This window comes from Pelodiscus sinensis, chromosome 11 (genome assembly GCF_049634645.1).
Source record: "Pelodiscus sinensis isolate JC-2024 chromosome 11, ASM4963464v1, whole genome shotgun sequence".
NCBI lineage: Eukaryota > Metazoa > Chordata > Testudines > Trionychidae > Pelodiscus > Pelodiscus sinensis.
The window spans coordinates 15,500,308-15,520,517 of record NC_134721.1 but is presented as its reverse complement, the minus strand read 5'-3'; the positions used below and the strand labels follow the sequence as shown (position 1 = coordinate 15,520,517).

General features: G+C 46.2%; 1 protein-coding gene and 1 long non-coding RNA gene across 2 annotated transcripts in view; one reads left to right on the top strand and one right to left on the bottom strand.

Annotated features, from left to right (window-relative positions):
* LRRN1 (leucine rich repeat neuronal 1) overlaps window positions 1–15,190 on the bottom strand; it is a 45,975-nt gene extending 30,785 nt beyond the window's left edge. The window contains exons 1-2 of the mRNA XM_006132797.4: window positions 15,035–15,190; window positions 13,998–14,351 (exon numbers count right to left, since the gene is read on the bottom strand). The gene's annotated coding sequence lies outside the window, so the exon portion shown is untranslated. The remainder of the gene's footprint in view (window positions 1–13,997; window positions 14,352–15,034) is intronic.
* The window catches only part of LOC142830918 (uncharacterized), a 342,722-nt gene that overhangs the window by 224,254 nt on the left and 98,258 nt on the right, over window positions 1–20,210 (top strand). The window lies entirely within an intron of this gene.

Genomic DNA, 20,210 nt, shown 5'->3' with positions numbered 1-20,210 from the left:
GACTCATATCTAGCTTCTCATCCACTGTAACCCCCAGGTCCTTTTCTGCAGAACTACTACTTAACTGGTTGGTCCCCAGCCTGTAACTATGCTTGGGATTCTTCCGTCCCAAGTGCAGGACTCTACACTTGTCTTTGTTGAATCTCATGAGATTTCTAGTGGCCCAATCCTCCAATTTGTCCAAGTCACTCTGGACCCTATCTCTGCCCTTAAGCGTATCTATCTCTCCCCCTAGCTTAGTGTCATCTGCAAACTTGCTGAGGGTGCAATCTATCCCCTCATCCAGGTCATTAAAGATATTGAACAAAACCGGTCCTAGAACCGAACCTTGGGGCACTCCACTAGAAACCGACCTCCATCCTGACATCGAACCGTTGATCACTACCCGCTGGGCCCGGCCTTCTAGCCATCTTTCTATCCATCTTACCGTCCATTTATCCAATCCGCATTCCCTTAACTTGCTGGCAAGAATATTGTGGGAGACCGTATCAAAAGCCTTGCTAAAGTCAAGGTATATAACATCCACTGACTTTCCCATGTCCACTGAGCCAGTTACCTCATCATAGAAGCTAATCAGATTGGTCAAGCACGACTTGCCCTTTGTGAATCCATGCTGACTATTCCTGATCACTTTCCTCTCATTCAAGTGTCTCAAAATGGATTCCTTTATGATCCCTTCCATGATTTTTCCAGGAACCGAGGTAAGACTGACCGGCCTATAGTTCCCTGGATCGTCCTTCTTCCCTTTTTTGAAGATGGGCACTACATTTGCCTTTTTCCAATCATCCGGGATTTCGCCCGATCTCCACGACTTTTCAAAGATAATGGCCAAAGGCTCCTCAATGACATTTGCCAACTCCTTCAGTACCCTTGGGTGCATTAAGTCTGGACCCATAGATTTGTGTACGTTTAGTTTTTCTAAATAGTTCCTAACCTGTTCTTTACCCACCAAGGGCTGTCCATCTTCTTCCCATCTTGCGTCGCTTAGCACAGAAGTCCAGGAGCCGACCTTGTCCGTGAATACAGAGGCAAAGAAAGCATTGAGTACTTCAGCTTTCCCCACATCCTCTGTCACTAGGTTACCTCCTTCATCCATTAGGGACTGCACACCCTCTCTGATCACCTTCTTCTTGTTGACATGCCTGTAGAAACCTTTCTTGTTATCCTTCACATCCTTAGCCAGTCGCAACTCCATTTGCACTTTCGCCTTCCTGATAACCCCCCGGCATTCTCGAACTATACATTTAAGCTCCTCCCTAGTCATTTGTCCAAGTTTCCACTTTCTGTAAGCTTCCTTTTTGTGCTTAAGTACACCAAGGATTTCCCCTGTAAGCCAATCCGGTCTCCTACCAGGTTTGCCTCTCTTGCTACGTGTCGGGATGGTTTCTTTCTGTGCCTTCAATAAGGCTTCTTTAAAATACTGCCAGCTGTCCTGGACTCCTTTCCCCTTCATGTTAACATCCCAGGGGATTCTTTCCATCAGATCTCTGAGGGAGTCAAAATCTGCTTTTTTGAAGTCCAAGGTGTGTATTTTACTACTCTCTTTCCTTCCTTTGGTCAGGATCCTGAAATCTACCATCTCATGATCACTGCTTCCCAGGTTGTCACCCACCTCTACGTCCCCTATTAGTTCCTCCCTGTTTGTGAGGAGAAGGTCAAGCTGTGCACGGCCCCTGGTCGGATCCTTCAGCACTTGTACCAAGAAGTTATCCCCAACATTCTCCAAAAACTTCCTGGATTGCCTGTGTACTGCCGTATTGGTTTCCCAACAGATGTCAGGGTGATTAAAGTCCCCCATGAGAACCAGGGCCTGCGATCTGGAAGCTTCGCTCAGTTGTTCGAAGAAAGCCTCATCTACCTCATCCACCTGGTTCGGTGGCCTGTAGCAGACACCAACCACAACATCAATGCTGCTGTTTGCTCCTTTAAACCTGACCCATAGACTTTCAACAAGTTTTTCTCCCTCTTTATACTGGAGTTCAGAGCAATCATAGTGCTCTCTTACATATAGTGCAACTCCTCCTCCTTTTCTCCCCTGCCTATTCTTCCTGAACAATCTATACCCTTCCATGACAGCGCTCCAGTCATGCGAGTCATCCCACCAAGTCTCTGTTATCCCAATTAAATCATATTTCTTGGCCTGGGCCAGGGCCTCCAGTTCTTCCTGCTTGTTGCCCAGGCTTCTCGCATTAGTGTACAAACACTTCAGGTAACCAGTTGATTGCACTATCTTCTCCATTCGAAACTGGGGTCCTCCTTTCTCGCTCCTTGCTCTATGCATTTCTTCCCGGTATCTGACTTTCCCACTCCCCTCAGGGTTTTGGTCACCGTCCCCCGACGAACCTAGTTTAAAGCCCTCCTCACTAGGTTCGCAAGCCTGCCCGCGAAGATGCTCCTTCCTCTCTTCGTTAGGTGGATCCCATCTCTTCCTAACAATCCTTCCGCCCGGAACAGAGTCCCATGGTCGAAGAAACCAAAGCCCTCTCTGCGACACCACCTGCGCAACCACGCATTTACGTCCTCAATTCGACGATCCCTGCCCAGTCCTTTCCCTTCAACAGGGAGGATGGACGAGAACACCACTTGCGCTCCAAAGTCTTGGATCCTTCTTCCCAGTGCTACATAATCCGCAGCAACCCGCTCAAGGTCATTCTTGGCCGTATCATTCGTTCCTACATGGAGAAGCAGGAAGGGGTAGCGATCTGAAGGTTTGATCAGCTTGCTAAGCCTCTCAGTGACATCCCGAATGCGAGCTCCCGGTAAGCAGCACACCTCTCGAGATTCCAGGTCCGGACGGCAGAGGGATGGCTCAGTCCCTCTTAGGAGGGAGTCCCCGACCACCACCACCAGTCGTTTCCTTTTGGGGGTGGTGGCCGTGGAACCCCCATCCCTAGGACTACGCATCCCATGCCTTTCAGTAGATGGTGCTCCCTTCTGGTTTCTACCTTGTGAGGTCCCTTCCAGAGCATTCAGCACTGCAGAGCCTGTGGAGAGAGCTTGAAAGCGATTGCTTACCTCTATAGCATTGGGGGAATCCCGTGCTGGCCTTTTTCCCCTTCTAGAAGTTACATGCTGCCAGTTCTCCTCTTGGTCGCGTACTGCCCTCACTGGCTCCTCTGCCTGCTGTGCTTGAAGGATCAATTGCTGCCTTCTATCGAGGAAGTCTTCATCCTCTCTGATCAAGCGTAAGGTCGACACTTGGGCCTCCAGTCCTCTAATTTTTTCTTCCAAAATCTCGACCAGCTTGCACTTGGTGCAGATGAAATCCGTTCTTTCTTCCGGGAGGAAGACAAACATGGCACACGCCGTGCAGGTAACAACAGCAGCAGACGCATCATCAACCATCTCTGCTGTCCTGGAGAAGGGATTTAAAAAGAAAGACAAGAGAACCTCCCGCCCTTCCCAACTCCCTCTCAAAACTCCCTGTTAGCAATCACCTGTTCGCAAGCTCCTTGGTCGCTTGCCCACTGCCTTATAAAGCCCCTCCCCCTACCAAGGCTCAGCCAATCAGCAGAGACTTCTACAATTCAAACTTTAATTAGAAGCCAACAGTTTCCACCTGCCAATCACAGCCCCTACCAATCACAGCACAAACTCTATCAAGGGGAGGGGGGAAGGGGAAAAAAAAAAAAAAAAAAAAAAAACCTCACTCTCAAACACAGGGGAAAATAAATAAATAAACAAACAAGAACACACACAACCCTCACTCACAACACAAGCTCAGCATACAGCAAGAAGCCCCAAGCACAACACCCACTTCTCCCAAACGCCTGTATCTACTTGTCCTCTACCTGGAGAACTCCCCCTCTAAAGCCTCACTCAAACAGGGGGGGAGGAGGCAAAGGGGAAAAAAAAAAAAAAAAAAAAAAAACCACACAAAAAACCACACACCAAACAAACACAAGCTCTGCACACACTGAGAAAGCCCCAATAACAAAACACACTTCCCTCAAGAGTCCTGTATCTGCTTCTCCTTCACCTGGAGAACTCCCTCTCAAAACTCCCTGTTAGCAATCACCTGTTCGCCTATGGAAATGAGCCTATGGAAATGAGTGGCCATTACTAAAACTTTCACTCCCTCCTGCCATGCTATCCGTAAATCACATCTGCCCAGACACAGTATAGCCGTGCATGAATGAAAACCCTTGTTACCCAGCACTCTGCCCAGGTGCACCAAGGGATACTCTCACCTATGCTGCCACAGCAAGGCTGTCTAGGCTGAACACAAAGCATTGAAGGGACAGCGACAGGTGGGAGCAGAAGTAGAGTACAGAGCAACTCCTAAGCTCGCTGCTCCATAATGCTTAACACACTGGAGGCACTGCAGACAGGGTAGCTGTGTGATTGGCCCCCGTGCATCCAGCATCCCAAAACTTTTTCTAATGTACCCATCCATCCCCACCAATGCAAATCAGGCACCACCCTGACTCCAGGCACCATCTACCACACTCCACCCTTGGAGAGGCTCCCCATGCACTTAACACCTACATGTAGCTTAGCCTTAATGGACAGCATCCCCTCCCCTTCCACAGCATGGCTGCATATGAACCTTGAACATATACAAAGCTGAAATTCTCAGGACATGCCTCACCTCCTGCCTCACAGTGCAGATGTTTCATTTGCTGTGTGAGAAACACATGAATTGTATTTATTAAAGAAATGTTTATTCCATTACATGAAAGCAAGCATACTCTAAGAAAGCCACTGTAGTCTTAAGTGCAGCACACAGACCAATGAGTTCTACCAATTTTCAGCATCAAATTGCCACCTCACGGCATCCCTGATCTTTACTGCCCCACACTGTGTTCCTCTAATAGCTTTGGTCTTGAGCTGTTCAAACTTAGCCTCCAGGTGCTGTGCCTGAGAGTCCAGCACCGAGTAAATCTTTCACCCTTCACAAATATTATTGAGAGTACAGCATGTGGCAATAACCATAGCAGTGTTATCTGCCAAGTCCAATTTCCCATACAATCATCATCATCATCATCATCAAGGCTGCTGTCAAGGCTCCCCCCATATGGTTTCATGAACCAAAGCTTTAAGGGATAGGCAGGATAATCTTCTGGTCCAGGAAGGGAGTCCCCACTTGCAGGTTCCTGAACAGGCCATTGTTCCAAAAGATGCATGTGTCATGCACCTTTCTGCATCAGCCTGCATTAGTGTCTATGAGACACCCACCCGGATCCTCAAGCACCTGCAGAACCAGGGAGAAATACCCCTTGCAGGTAATGTACTCTGAGGCTAGGTGGTCTGGTGACACAATTGGAATGTGTGCGCTATCACACCTTCGCAGTTTGGGAAACCCATCCATGCAAAGCCATTCACAATTTCACACATGTTGCCCAGTCATGGTCTTTCAGAGCAGAACGCGATCGATGGTCCTACACACTTCCATCAGCATGAGTCCAACAGTCAATTTTCCCACTCCAAACTCATTAATGATAAGAGTGGAAGCTGTCTGGAGTACCAGTTTCCCATGTGATCACCCTGTGCTTCTTCAATGGCAGGGGAGCTCAGATTTGCAAGTCCTTGAACTGCAGGGTGGGGGCAAGCTCACCACACAGTCCCATGAAAGTACCTTTCCTCATCCCAAAGTTCTGTGGCCACCATGTGCCATTCCAGGCTTGAATAATCATGTGATCCCACCACTCGGTGCTCATTCCACCGTGGTCAGCACCTCCATGAAGGCCACAAGAAATCTTCAGTCATATGAATGCTGCTGGGACACCTCATCATCACTTTGCAGTTTCAGGAGCAACTTGACTGCCATTCCTGACATGTTAGTGAGACCTATTAGCATTTTCCCCCCAAAACTGAGGATCCATTTCCACAACAGAGGAGGCAGAGTACATAGCACAGAAGCCATTGAAAGATGGTGCCAAATGTGGATGGAAGCACAGGGGTTGCTGGGATGCCAAGTGGTGCACCATGGGACATGACCCAGCATGCCCTGCACCTCCCCACAAACCCATGGCAGAAGAACTCTGAGACAGTGACCAAGGATGCGGTGCTCTGAAAGGTGCTGCAAGTCCCTGAGTGTGGTCATGCTAATGTGCTGGCAGACTAGTATTGAAGCATTTACGTAGAAGAGACCACTAATCGCAGGGAAACCTATTCTGTTCTTAGTTAAAAGTTTGTGCTCATGTTTGAAGCCTTTTGCGAGTTGTATTCGTGTAACAAAGAACACAACTTAGACCAGCACTTTGAGATAAATATTCTAATTTATATATAATAAAAACATGTGTAGTGCCCCCTCTCCACCTGGTTACCTTCTTTTAAAGCCAATCTCCTTACAGGTTTGGATGGATAGGTCTGGGTTCTTCTGGATCCTGCCACTCACTCAATTTTATTCTTTCTGATTGATGTACTTGGCGGTGCCTCCACCCCCCCCCCCCACTCCTTCCTGGCAGCTTGGGAGGAAAATTCTAGCCCAGGGTAATCCCCACGTATTTGCCAGATAGTTGGAGACTCCCAGAAAATAACACAAACACATACACTATAATAAACACAATTATATTAAACAGGAGACAATTATAACAGAACAGGGTAAAACACTATTTTTAGGGTCACTGGTGCCCAGCAACTGTGAGGTTAGTGTCCCGTTGGTACGCGTACTTTGTTGGGGCCCTTGATGACTGTTGACCACAAAATCCTTCTCTGCAGTGGTTTAGCAGTGGGGCTGACTAGGTCCAGTACAGCCCAAAGGACTCACAAATGGGAGAAGGCAGTAAATCCCTCCACAGGTTTAATATGCTTCAGGTAATAAAATCCCCAAACAAATTCCCTGACTTACTAACTAAAAAATGGTGCACTCTCACACTCCATGAATGACCTCAGGTTGAGAGATGACTCAGTCACTGCAGAGGGGCTGGTCTCTTCTAGCAGGGATCCTCTTTGGGCAGGAACCAGGCTGCTTCAGTCCCAGAATTTCCCCTCACTGCGAAGGGGTGCAGGGCTCAAGGTGCAGGCCACACAACTGCACCAAAATTCAAACTATAATCTCCTCGCCCAGCATTCAGTCCCACACAGCAGGCAGCAGCCCTGAACTTGCTGCTAGAGCAGAGCTAACCGTGCAGTGACTGGTCTCACCCAGGGAGCTGGAGCCAACTCAGCCTGGCTGGGGAAGCCTCCCAGCAAACTCCACAAACTGGGAATGAACAGTAGAGACATAAAACCCAGCTGAGGCATCCTGCCTTCAGGTCCCTAGAGGCTAGTTCTCAGGGGGAACCCTGCATGCAGGCCTGGGGCTTACTAGCTCCCACACAGCCAGCCCTCCCCTTGCCCTGCTGGCTCCAGACTCCCCTCAACAATGGTCTCTCCTTCTCCCTGGGAGGGGCATCTCACGCCCCATGGGTTGCCGGGCAGACTCTGGCCCTGGAAGGGAGGGGGAGCCAAGGCAAACTCAGAGTGCCTCTCCCTGAGCTGTCAGCAGACAAGGCCCCGGGAATCCAAGTAATCTCCTTGGGGGTTACACATGCTTTTAAAAGCCCCTATTTTGTAACATCTATTAGCAGTTAGAGTACAGCAACTGGCTTGGGATCTCCTGCTTTCCTATAGAAACAGCAGTTTCTCTCCTGGTCCTTAGTCAAAGGTGACACCCATATAAACTAAAGTATTCCATGGCCGATTATTAAATCTCTAACATTTTTAAATAAAATCCATCTCTTTCCCTTTAGTATTAAACTTTGGGAGACAGCAGAGAAAAGTATCAAACTGAACTCTCAAAAAGAATGATGCTTGGCATCTTAGAAAAATGAATAATGAATCAAGCTTATTGTACACAATAAATGAAAGTTTCTCTAGGGTACTTTCACAACTCCACTACAGTTTGGAACCAAAACAGTGTCTTGCTGAACAGTTAAGACTAGTACTTAAAATTCCTTTGCCTTTCTTCAAACTTTTATATCCATCGTGTAGCTCAAGTGTATTTTCCCTGTATTGAGACTGTGTATTCTAAATAAAGTTCGGTCTCGGATCTCTTGCTACTTAACCAAAGATCTGGGGTGCATCTAGACTGGCATGATTTTACACAAAAGTAGCTGCTTTTGCGCAAAATCTTGCTGCCTGTCTACACTGGCTGCGAGTATTTGCACAAGAACACTGACTTTGTAATGTACAAAATCAGTGGCTCTTGTGCAAATACTTTGACGCTCCCGCTCAGGGATAAGCCCTTTTGTGCAAGTATTCTTGCGCAAGAGTGCCAGTATAGACAGCCACGTTAGTTTCTTGCACAAGAAAGCCTGATGGCTAAAATGGTCATTGCTCTCTTGTGCAAGAAAGGGTCGTCTACACTGGCATGGATGCTTTTGTGAAAAGCAAATCTTTTGTGCAAAGGCACATGCCAGTATAGATGCTCTTGCGCAAATACTTTTAACAGAAAAACTTTTCCATTAAAAGTATTTGCGCAAAATCATGCAGCCCTAGTTTACACTGAAAGGAAACTGCACCAGAGAAATTGGACAAATGAAAGATTCCCACTGAGAATTTGCAAGTTACAAAGGTAAAGTTACCCAAAGTATATTGAACATTTTATGGTAGGAATTTTAAGGACACTTGGAATAACTCCACTCCCAGTATCATCAATGAACTCCAATGGGAATAAAATTAAGTCAATGGTGAGCAGTTCTTAAAAATTTTACCCAGCATGTTCATTCAGTAAAACTTTTAAAAAACAGTGAGAAGCAATCAAGCTTCAAATTTGTTGGAAAAGTGATTTAAAAAAAAAAGCACTGAAAATGAAAGTGTAGTTTACTTGAAAAATATTTTTTCTTAAATGTACCTAAATGAAAGTTATGCTCTATTACTGGACTGACCATTTTCTATATATTAGAGGATTACAACAGCTCAGTCCATCATAACAAAAAAAATGCAAGACAAAGTTAATGTCTTCCAAAAAAATCAGATGTTCATTGGTCTATTTTGCATTAAAATGTAGTCTTAATTATTGTATTAACTTTTCAAAATAGATGAAAAAAATCCTTTGGGAAGCACACCACTTACTAGTATTGTGATATGACTATATCTGTTTAGTGTACAGGAGAGGTTTTGTTTTTATTTTTACTGTCACATTTTCCCCGTTTTGTTGTAGACTGTGTTAGGTGTTTGAGACTATGGGCTTGTCTACATTTCAAATGCTCCTGAGGTTTCTGCAGTTGGCACAGGTAATCCACTTAGAGGCAATAGCTTGGTTGATGCAACTTCTGTTGACCTAGCACCAACTACACTGGAGGGTTAGGTCAGCTAAACTGTGGTGTATATGTTTTCCACAGCCCTGAGCAATATAACCTAACTTTTTAGGCCACTTGAACACTTCTTAGCTACGCTTCCTGTGTTTATTTTCCCAAAAGGCATATTTATTAAACATGTTTAGACATGTTGAGTCACAAGAGATTCGATAGTGGAACTTTCTTCAGTAAGCTTTTCTGCATCATTTCTCTTTATTAGGCAAACACTAATATTTTGTTAATAGACTGTACACATGTGGACAAATATGAACAAAATATTAAAAGCCCAAAGTGTGATAGATAAGGTCCACAACATATATTATGGTATAGAAACAAGCTTAATATACTTTAGAGATGCCATAGTATTTAATGGCCTCATTCTGCTAATTGCTTGGCATCTTCTGTGTGACACTCACCACTCTATGAATTCAGCACCTTGCAGAATGAGTTATTTAATTAAGTGAAGATGCATGATTAGCATTTGAAATCCAGGACTGCTGTGAATTAGTATTATGAAAATAGATAAAGGGGGAAAATGAATTATGCTTCCAGAAACTTTATAGATTTTCTTCAGTTCTATGCCTACAAAATGTCTGCCAGAAAAAAACAAAACAAAAAGCAACCTTTAACTTGGAAGAATGAAGTATCACACATGTATTGTTCATGTAACTATGGTAACCTACAAATGCCATTAGTGTTTCTATTTCATATACAAATGAGGGGACAGCTGTGGAGAGCACATGTCTGCCAATAGAATAATGTATGTGAAGTGGGATGGCTTGGGTTGGAAAATTATAACTCACTTATATTAATCAGGACTTCAAAGAACAGACAGCTCTTTAGTTATAAAATGTACATCACAATTGAAGTCAGAATAAGAATACTTTAATTCTTGAAGGATATTTGATTGTTAAACAATTCCATTACCTTTGAAATTTACTCAATACTGTATTTGTTTGAATAATGCTGTAAAAGCCAGTTTTCTTGTAAGCTGTCACCTGATTCCCCTCTCTCCTGCCTTTGATTTCATCTCCTGATGCTCTAGCCCAATCCTTAGTCCTTACTTAGTCAGCATCCAATCTAAATCCCACTAAGGTCAAAGGAAGTCTTTTTCCAATTGATTTTAATGAGCTTTGTATCAGCTCCATAATGGGTGTTTTGCCTGAGTAAGTACCCCTTGAAAGAAGCCCCCATAGAATGCTAAAATAGGAAACAGTTTTATAGTGACCCTTGTTACCAATGTAGCTATTTGAAATAGTGGTTATTTTAAACAAATCAAGATCTGTTAAAGTATAGAGGTGGCATCATCTTTGATAGTCATAAAATTAAACTGCAATCTCATAGCAATTCAAATATTTTAATGAATTATGCTAGTTGTAGTTTTAAATATTGTATCTCAGTTATGATTCATGCAAGGTATTTTACTTGTTCCCCTAAGAGTCAAGAGCTTCCAGATGTTACCTTCTGAACTGCCTTGACAGTTGCAGTCTGTTGCAATAAATGATATAATGGGAAAGTAACTCACAAGATATATAAGCTCAAGTTTTCATTGGTCTTCAAAGTTCCCTGATATGCCATCAAAGTAAAACAAGGTTAATCCAATGCTGCTTTGAGTGCAGGACAACAGAACATACTTGGTTGAAATAATTCTACTAGCAACTCCCTGTATGCATAAACCTATGATAAATATCAATCAAAGATCTATTCATGAGCAAGATTCATGTACTGCATCCATGAGCTGGAATAAGATGCCCAAAGAGAACACTTCTTAAAAACAGATCTCAAAAAGCAATCATCTGAATAAAAACAATTATAAATAGAAGACCGCTTTCTGTGAAAGCTTGCTATCTTACTGTAAATAGTCTATTGATGTTCTCATTTTTTTTAAAAAAATAGATATGCCATGAAATTTGCAACATAGCTATTTCCAATCAGTTATTCATCTCAGTGACTAAAAGACTGCTTGTACCAGTTTCACTACTGTAGTTGACCCTTTTATAGTTCAAAATTTATCTGAACAGACTTTTATAACATCCCTGTAAAATTTACACATCATAACCTTATTGAACTGTGAAAACAAGTCTTTAGATTAAACGGCGATTCCACCATTTTTTTTCAGGTCTTGAAAATCTCAAGCTTCAGGGTGTAAACTGAACACACAGAGGAAGGAATCTCTTCCTTTCAGAGTATGGTAGTTTATGTGCACGCAGTATTATAGTGCAAAGAGGGAGTCAATTTCTGGAGTGTCAGATATTTGCCACTACCTAAGGCATACCAGATTACGTGGGCCAATAGTCTCATCTGGAATGCTTCCCCACCTCACCCCATGAGTTCATTTTTTTCTCTCCAACTGCATCTGTTAAGTTCTCTTAATTCCGATTTATAGAACTTGAGAAAAATATTTAAATAAAACACTTAAGATAACAATGAGATCTCATCTGAAGTAAGGCTTTGGTCATTTTAAATGTCTCTGGGATGGTTTCATGTGGATCTAAATTATTTACTTTCCAATAAGAGGTTTATAGTCTCATTTAGAAATGTCAAGTTCATTTTAGAGGATCCTTTAACTCCATAAGGAAGAAAGATAAACATTCACAGAAAAGCTTTAATACTAGGATTTGTAACTTGGTAAATACTGTGCAGCTTTAAGGCAAAAAATAAGTGCTTTGTTAGGTGATCTATTGTTTTTTTGACTATAACATTTTCTTATTTGATTGCTATTTTACATGTTTCCTGAAGTTATTTAGTGCTGGTTCAATGCATTTTTTCCCCAGTATGTGATAGGGGAAAATATAACAAACTAACATCTGTTGTATTCCCGCTCCTAACATCCAACACTCTAATACAATGCATGCTCTCTCTGTCTCTGGATGCCTCTTTCCATTAAGTTTACGAATGCAGGAGTTAACCTCTCTCAGTGAATGGGCCCTTTTACCCTGGAAAACAGCCTATGAGACTCCAACAAAAAAGAGAGGCAACTTGGTTCTTGGCATGTTAGGAGGTATATTCTCCCAGACTCACGTGCAGCTCATGCTGCAAGCCCTTTGTCCTACTGGGCTTCACAATGCTGGGAGGTGAATAGTGCATAGGGTGCTGTCTATCAAGCTAATACTGGAGAAGACAAGAAGAGTCCTTAGTTTGTGCCAGGTTATTGATTTCCAGCAACTTGCATTGTTACATTAAGCCACAATGATGTGGAATGGGAATGAATGTATGTTACGTTTATATTTTAAATCTTATCCTGGCATACAAAAAAAGAAATTAAGGGCATAGGTTTAGCTGGTGCACATCTGCATATGCCCTTGGCTTCAATTTCCACCAGTGCAAAATCTGAACCGAAATTATTTGAGCCCAGTGAGATTTAGTGCTTGTTCCTCTGATAGACTATGATGTTTAATATTAGAGAATTGTTCAAATGGGCAATATGATGTTACCTGAAGTTTAAAAAAAATACAATGGCAGGAGTAAATTGTTACTGCTGAAATTACAAATCATACTTGTTCCTAACTCTACCATACATCTCATCTACACAGAGCTGTAAATACTGTGTAACTAAAACAAATTAATATAGGTGTGGAGTAGTCATTACTCCAATATTTCATTGCAAACACCACTCAAAGAATTTGGCTTTCAGATAAAAGTGACAGCAATTCATACAATTCCCAAACAGAAAAAAAAAAACCCTTACACTGGGCCTTTATTTCATTTTCTGAAGGTCTATTGTTAAACTGAAGACTCCTTGTCTTTTCAAAATTCCTTCATGTGAATAGAGGAGGCAAGACATCTGCCAGGATACACTCACATTTGCATGCAAATCAGAGATTTGGTGACACACATGCTCCTGCTAGACAATCAGCACCAGTTTCATCCCATACATATTTAAAGTCATCAGAAACTTAATTCCCCTACTTTTTCCCATACACGACTTGCAGTCAGTTTTATTTCAATAGTTTCCCAGTGACATACATGCACTAGAGAGGAGTTATGAAAAAGTGATGAAACATATAGAAGCAAAACTGAAATAGAGGAAAGCGAAGTGCCTTAAAATGTTTAGGGAGGATATCAAGAGCCCATCTGGGGAGCAGGAAACATTCTTTTAACACATCTTAAACATTTTCTTTCAGCTTGTGGCGCTGAAACATACCCCCTTCCCCCCCAGCCTGTAAGGCTCAACTCCTCCAATGGACAGGAGCCTCTAGGCTGAAGCCCTAAGCATACAAGCCCCCTACGGGGATTTTCTTAGAGGAAAGGAAACCCCTTGCTCCTGCTGTCCCCATCCTCCCTCGCCCCCTACCCCACATCCCTTTGAGCACAAAGGACACTAGCTGGCAAACTTTCCTCCCCGTGTCTGCCTGGCCTAGAGCTGGCAGCAGCTCCCGGTCCGCCGGTCCTCTGGCAGGATGGAGAGACGCGGAGAGCTCCCGGAACCACCACACCTATTAACACGTGTGCAGATCGCAGCGTGTGTGTGTGTGTGAGAGAGAGAGATGGGGGAGGGGACGGCTATTATAGTCCCATTATGGATCTTAACCCTTTCCCGGCTCCCCCTCCCGCGGCTCTCCAGGGCGGTTCTGCTCGCCCTTTGGAGACAAAGGCGGCCCCCGGGATGGGCTCCGGCCCCATGCAGGGGGGTGGCCCCTTCGTCCAGATTTTCGTCAGCACTGAAGCCGCCCGGTTGTGCGCTGCCAGCCCCGGCTGGATGCCTGCCCTTCTCTCCCTCCCCACTGCAGCTCCCTGGGCTCCCCGCCCCCCATCCAAGGAGAAAACACTTACCCAAAGGGTGAGGGGCGTCGGGTGCTAAGCCACGACTCCTGCCCCCGGCCGCACGCTAGAGGACGGGAGCAGGCTGGCTGCCCATTCGCCAGGAGGTGCCCCTGAAAGGGGGGGTGGCTGTGATTGTGTGTGGGGAGGGGTTCAGGGTCTAGCCCCGCAGACGGGGGGCAGCGCGGTGCAATTCGTAGAAAACCCCCCTCAAAGTCTCGCTAAGCGACGCCAGCTGTGGGGTTTGCTTCACACCCTGCTGCTCAGCCAGCCCCAGTCCCTGGGTCTTTCTCTTCTTCTCCTGCTGACGCTGCCGCCTTCCCTCCTCCTCCGCCGGGCTTTGTGCTGCCTGCAGCCAGCGTGCACCTGGTGTAAGCAAAGCAGGTCAGCTGATGGGCCGCCTCCTGATTGGCTGCCCCCCCCTGCCCCTTACACACTCCCCCCCTCCCCTCCCTGGGACCCAAGCCGGGCACCATCTGTAGGGGCTGGTAACAAAGGCGGGGAGCGTGCACGGCTGCTCCGGGGGGCCCGCCTGCTGCTGTGCGAGCGAGGGGGCTGCAGCGGCGTCTCTCCCCCCGCCCCCCATCTCTGTCTTGTTTTGCTGCTGCTGCGGTCGCCGCTGCTACTCCGTGGTGCAGGGGCAGACAATGCGAGCGGGGGCGCGCGGGCAGCACAAAGGCAGCAGGGCTGGCGCAGCGCAGCGGCGCGGGACGCCTCGCGGGGTCCCTTTTGTATTTTGTTTTGCAACCAGAAATCCTCTTGGGCCAAGCGCGGGGGTGCAGGGCCTCGCGGGCTGCAGAGTCATCGCGCACCGGAGACTGGCTGCGGCTGCTGCGCTGGCACCTGGGCACAAGGTCCGGGATTCAGGGCTCCCCAGGTTTGATGCCAGAAGAGGGGCCGGGCTGATTCCCCTCCTAGGCACTGGGACCGTGCGCCGCCTCTCTGGGCCAACATTTTAATTGCGAAATGGGGTGACCCACGTGCCTGCTCCCTGTCCCTCTGGGTGACCCTCCCTGCATCCCCCAAGGCGGCGGGGTAGCCCCACTTACCCCTCTGGATGCCACCCCCCCGCAGGCACCAGTTGTCTATTCCACTCCCTCCCATCACAGTCCTGCCAGTCTCTCTTGGTCCATCGCGGTGATTTTTGTTCCTGCTCCAAAGGCTGTTCCTCTACCTCCTGGATTCTTCAGCTCTTCCCAGGCTCTCTCCTCTTTATCCCATGGAAACCTGTGGCGAGGGTTGGCCAGGATCTGAGGTGGGGAGGAGGAGATGCAAAGGGTGGGATCAGTCAAGTTTGAGACAAAGAAGGGGAGTGTCCGTCTTTCCCTGGTTTTTGTCTAGTGATGTTACCGCTGTAGAGCACTGTGAGGAGTGAGGGGTGCGATCACCCCCTCCCAGTACAAGAGGGGGGTTCGGCGGACCTCTTTTGTCCTCGTCCTGGCCTTTGCCGTACCACGGGTCCCTGCTATGGGGTCCAGGCCTTTGGGTGCAATCACCTCCTCCCGGATGGAAGGGGGGGTCAGCGAACCCCTGCAATTGTCACCCGCCTCTGCGGGGTTGAGCCTGCGCCCACAGTCTAAGTCCTCCCCGGCACGGGGTCCCAATTTGCGATCTCGCGCTCAGTTAGAGTTGCTAGGAGCAGAGTGCTCCTCCTGGAGAGGGAGGGGGACCCGGTCCCGCCTTCTCTCCGGGTCCCAGCCTGGGGCCCTTGAGCGTCAGGGCTTGCTTGTGCCCCGAGGTGGTGGACGGGGGTCACTCCCTCCGTAACCCATCCACCCACGGTCGCCAAAAGCGCCCCGTCCCGGGCTCCTTCCTCCCTTCTCGCGGGGTCACAGCCCCACGCCCCCGGGCCTACCCTGGTTCAGTGGTCCTGGTCCTGGATTGTCCGGGCGAAGTCTCCGGGGAGAGCTCCCCAGGCAGGTCCGTCCCGGCTCGGGCGTTCCCTCCGGGTCCGACGTGGCGGGGTTTGGCCCCCGTCAGAGGGGGGGCTGGCCGACCGCCAGCGGTGGTGTCGGTCCCGGTGGCTGCGGGGCCGTGACCAGGCCGACTGCCGGCCTGGACGGCGCTCGGAGTCCGTCCTGGGTCGGGGGCTGCTCCTCCGCCGCTGCGAGGAGGTTGCCCCCTTCTTCGCTGGCGGCGGGCCTTTTTGAACTGGCCCGCCGTGCTGGCCGCTGCCTGGAGCCCCTCCCTTTCCAGCAGCATGCTGGCGTCCGCTCCTGCCGTGCGTCTGCCTCGCTTGGCCCTGTCCCCACCCTGCGGGGCTTCGGGGGAGGAGCCGACGCTCCCCTGCTGGCGCAGGCGCGGCGGCAGCGTGCAGCCCTGCCGGTCTCTCCGGCTCACGCTGGGGTAATGCCAGGAGGTTTGGGGCTGGCCGTAGGCTCCCCAAGGCCAGTGGCTCCGGCCGTCCTCCCCCCGGTCCAGTGACAGCCCGTCACAAGCACCCTTGTGTAGGGATCAGACTGAGCAAACTTTACCAAGTTTTTCCCACAGCCCAACTGCCATCCACGCAGGAAATTAAAATCAGATGCCACTCATAGTTTGCAGTGAGCAGATTTTCATAAGATGGGGTGTGTCTGCTTTCTTGCTTTATCAAATAGTTGCCAATGCTGGTATTTAAATTGTCCTTAGGCTTAGATGCTAACATCCCTGGAAATGCACGGAGGTAGTTCATGTCTCTCTTCAAACTGTTGGAGTTTGTGTCAGGCAGAGACTACAGAATTGGTTGAGTTAAGGATGTTAGATATTGTGTAATTGAATAAGCATGTCACTATGAAATTTTAGCAGTTACATGACTATTGGATAGTTCCCAGGGCTGGCAGCCAGTACACTCTCATCCTCATCCCCAGGGAGCCCCCTGTCAGCCCTTGCTGCTGCCTCTGTATCAGAGGCAGCTGCGTGCGTGGCAGGCAGAGCTGATCTTCAAAGGAACCAGTTTAAAAACTAGCTCCCGGTGCAGACCGGCTGCCAGCCACCCTGCCTTGCTGCCTCTGATACAGAGGCAGCAGTGCAGGGTGGCAGCAGCCCCTGTCTGTGGGGGGGGGGGGGGGGGGGGGTCTAAGCTCCCAACGGACAGAGGCTGATCTGTGGCAGCAGTACCTGTCCGCCTGTCCGTATGGCATGCGAGCATGCAGAGCAGCCACTGTCCGTGGGGAGCTCAGGCCTGCAGAGAACAGAGGCTGCTTTGTGGCAGCCTCTGCTGTCTTCCCCCCCCACACGCTGCTGCCTCTGATAGAGGCAGCAGAGCAGGGAGTGGGAGGGGGACAGATGGCATTGCAGAGCTAGTGCTGGGGGAAACCAGATTTTAAACTGGCTCCCACCAACACCAGCTCCTACCTGTGCCCCTCCCCCCACTCACTGCCTCTGCTTGAAAACTGGCTCCCCACTCATATCAGCTCCAGCCTAGTCACCTCGCCCTCTGCACTGCTGCCTCTCTATCGGGGCGGGGGGAGGAGAAGAGAGAGAGAAATGAATGTACAGTAGATTTCCGATAATCCGAAACCTATGGGACCTAGGTGGTGCCAGATTTTCAGATATGCCGGACTATCAGGAGGTACTATAAGATGGTTATATATATACTGTATACATTATATAGTGTATATAAAGTGTTCTTAGCCCTTTTTATCATACATACTGTATACAGTATACTGTAATGTTTTCATTTTTTAAGCCTTTTTTACCCTTTTTGCTCAGTTCAGCTGCTGCCACTGTTACCTTGTGACTCATTTTTTGCTGAAGCTCACTCACTAGGCTCTTGCCATTTTGATGCCGGACTATCAGGTATGCCGGACTATTGGATGCCAGACTATTGGAGTTTTACTGTAGTTGACAAATCTAGGCTTATTGGTTAATCGTGTAGTCATTTGTATGATGACATCCCTAGTTTACATGTTGAAGGCTGTCTTTACAGCCCAAAGGTCTGGAGGCTTCCTAATTCTTTAAAAATGAAATCCTAGTTTGAGACACAAGCTACATCTACTGGAGGAAAATACTAGCTCACAGTGCTACCATGATCTAGCACCATTTGACTCCTGCCTTTTATCAACAATATATGAAGAGTAGTGCTAATGCTGAGATGTCTTCTGAAAGCCAGTGGTGCCATGGAAAATTCAACCTTTGCCAATCAACACTACATTTATTGCCCATTTTAAGCAAAAGGGGAAATGCTTATCACTCAGGACACCACAGTACAGTAATTGTTGGTCAGTGCTGGTTTTTAAATAGCAACTCTTGTACTGCAAAAACTCATTGTATCTGGTAGCTGTAAGTGGAGAGCATTCCTAATTGAGGCACAAATAACATTTACGGGTTAGGGAAATTCTCTTACAGGAAAATGAAAATACATCACTCACTAAAGTTATGTCCATATGCACTTAATGACTGCTTAAAAAGGAGCTTCTTGAATTAGCTTGGATTAAAATAGAAGCTGGCTCAAACTTCAGCTGTAGAAGCAAATTGAATCTGAAAAGACTCTGAAACTGTTGAAATAAGCACTTCTGCATCATCAGCTTCCCATTTGTTTCCCATTATCTTTCTCTCCTCTTTTCTGGTTCTTTCAGTCTGGACTCACTGACTTATATTGTTATTTATCTTTCCTTTTCTACCACTAAACCCTGACATCTCCATGCCGACTGTGCTTTCCCTAGCAGAATGGCAGCTCGTAGATGATACTTGATTAGGGCCTAAGCTAAATGTTGGGTTAAGAATATTCAGGACAGTATGTCAGAGGTACCTCTCGGCCAGGTATGTCTCAAAGTATGTGAAATTTGAACACGGCAGCCAGTTAGGGCCAGACAAAGGTTAGAACTCCCTAAATATGAAGAGATCCAGAAGAAGAGCTTCAAGGCTGAGTAGTCACCATTACACTTGCATTTTTTTGGTGGACCTGGACCCTGAAGGTCAATTGCAAGTTTAGCAGTATTGTGTGCATTAGACCTTCTTCAAAACTTTTGATATTTTCTTATCACAGTGGCTTAAATGAAAACATGTATGCAGGGTGCTACTTTGCTTTCTTCTCCCATTTTGCATGCCATCAATTAAAATGAACCCAATTAGCTTTTACAACTATGATTTGTCCTAACCCTTTTATAACATTGTGCGAGTAATAAGGTAAATTCTACCCGGGGTTCTACTTAGCTCCATTGAAATACATGAACTTGTGTGGGTCTACCTAAAGGTAGAATTTGTCCCAATTGCCAGATGGTTTCAACAAAAATGCCGGACACACTTGATATTACATCCTATATAGAAAATATCGGACATTTATATTTTTTCATTTATATTTTCTTAATTTGTTTTCCGAACAGAAAGCTCAAATACTGGACTGTCTAGTTCAAAACTGGACACCTGGCAACCGTAGTCTCAATGTGTTCAGGTGTGTAAAATGAGATAACTTTGTTGTTTTTGTCTAGGACAATAATAGAACTATTAGATCAGTAATGGAAATATTAATATGCCACTTTCTCAGGAAATGATTGAAAAAAAAATCAGTTTGACCATTTATGTCAAAGGAAAGTCTCTTTTTAAGTGCAATGAATAAATTAAACACATAACCAATATGTCCTTTGGTTAATTTTGCTTAAGGCCTCAGCTCTCCCACTGAGGCAATGAATACTTCCTCAAAATCTGAAAGGGTCATTGAGATCACATTAAAAATACAGTGAAGTTTTACATATGCAAAGAAATTGAATTTTCAGAAAACTCCCATTAATGGCTTCCAAATGTTGCATTCCTTTCCACAGCATTCTGAATTCTCATCACTCTACATGTTACAAATCCACTATCCATCACTTGGTATTGGTCTAGAAATAATATAATGGTTGAAGCTTCTTTGCAAATCCTGTATATTGTGAACAGCTTTTGTTCTTGGCTCTTTTGGGGGGATTTATTATCTTTTTTGAAATGGAATAACTTTAGCCTTTATTTCTCCAAGTGTTGGGTGCATACAATTATTATACACCATTTACACAAAAATGATCTTTTTCTATGCACATAAAACAAAAATAGGCAGTTCCAACAGAAAGAGAGAAGTAATCCTTGCAGGCTTATCACATGCATTACCTCTTTTGAGGGAATATTTTACCTTTTATTTTCACGCTCAATCTAACAATGTCTTTTGCTCTAAGATTTTTCTCTATTTTAATTATTAGACTCCTATGTATGTACAGAGGTAGAAAACAGCTGTGAGTATATTAAGAGTCTTACTATTCAGAACAAGGTTTTCCACGT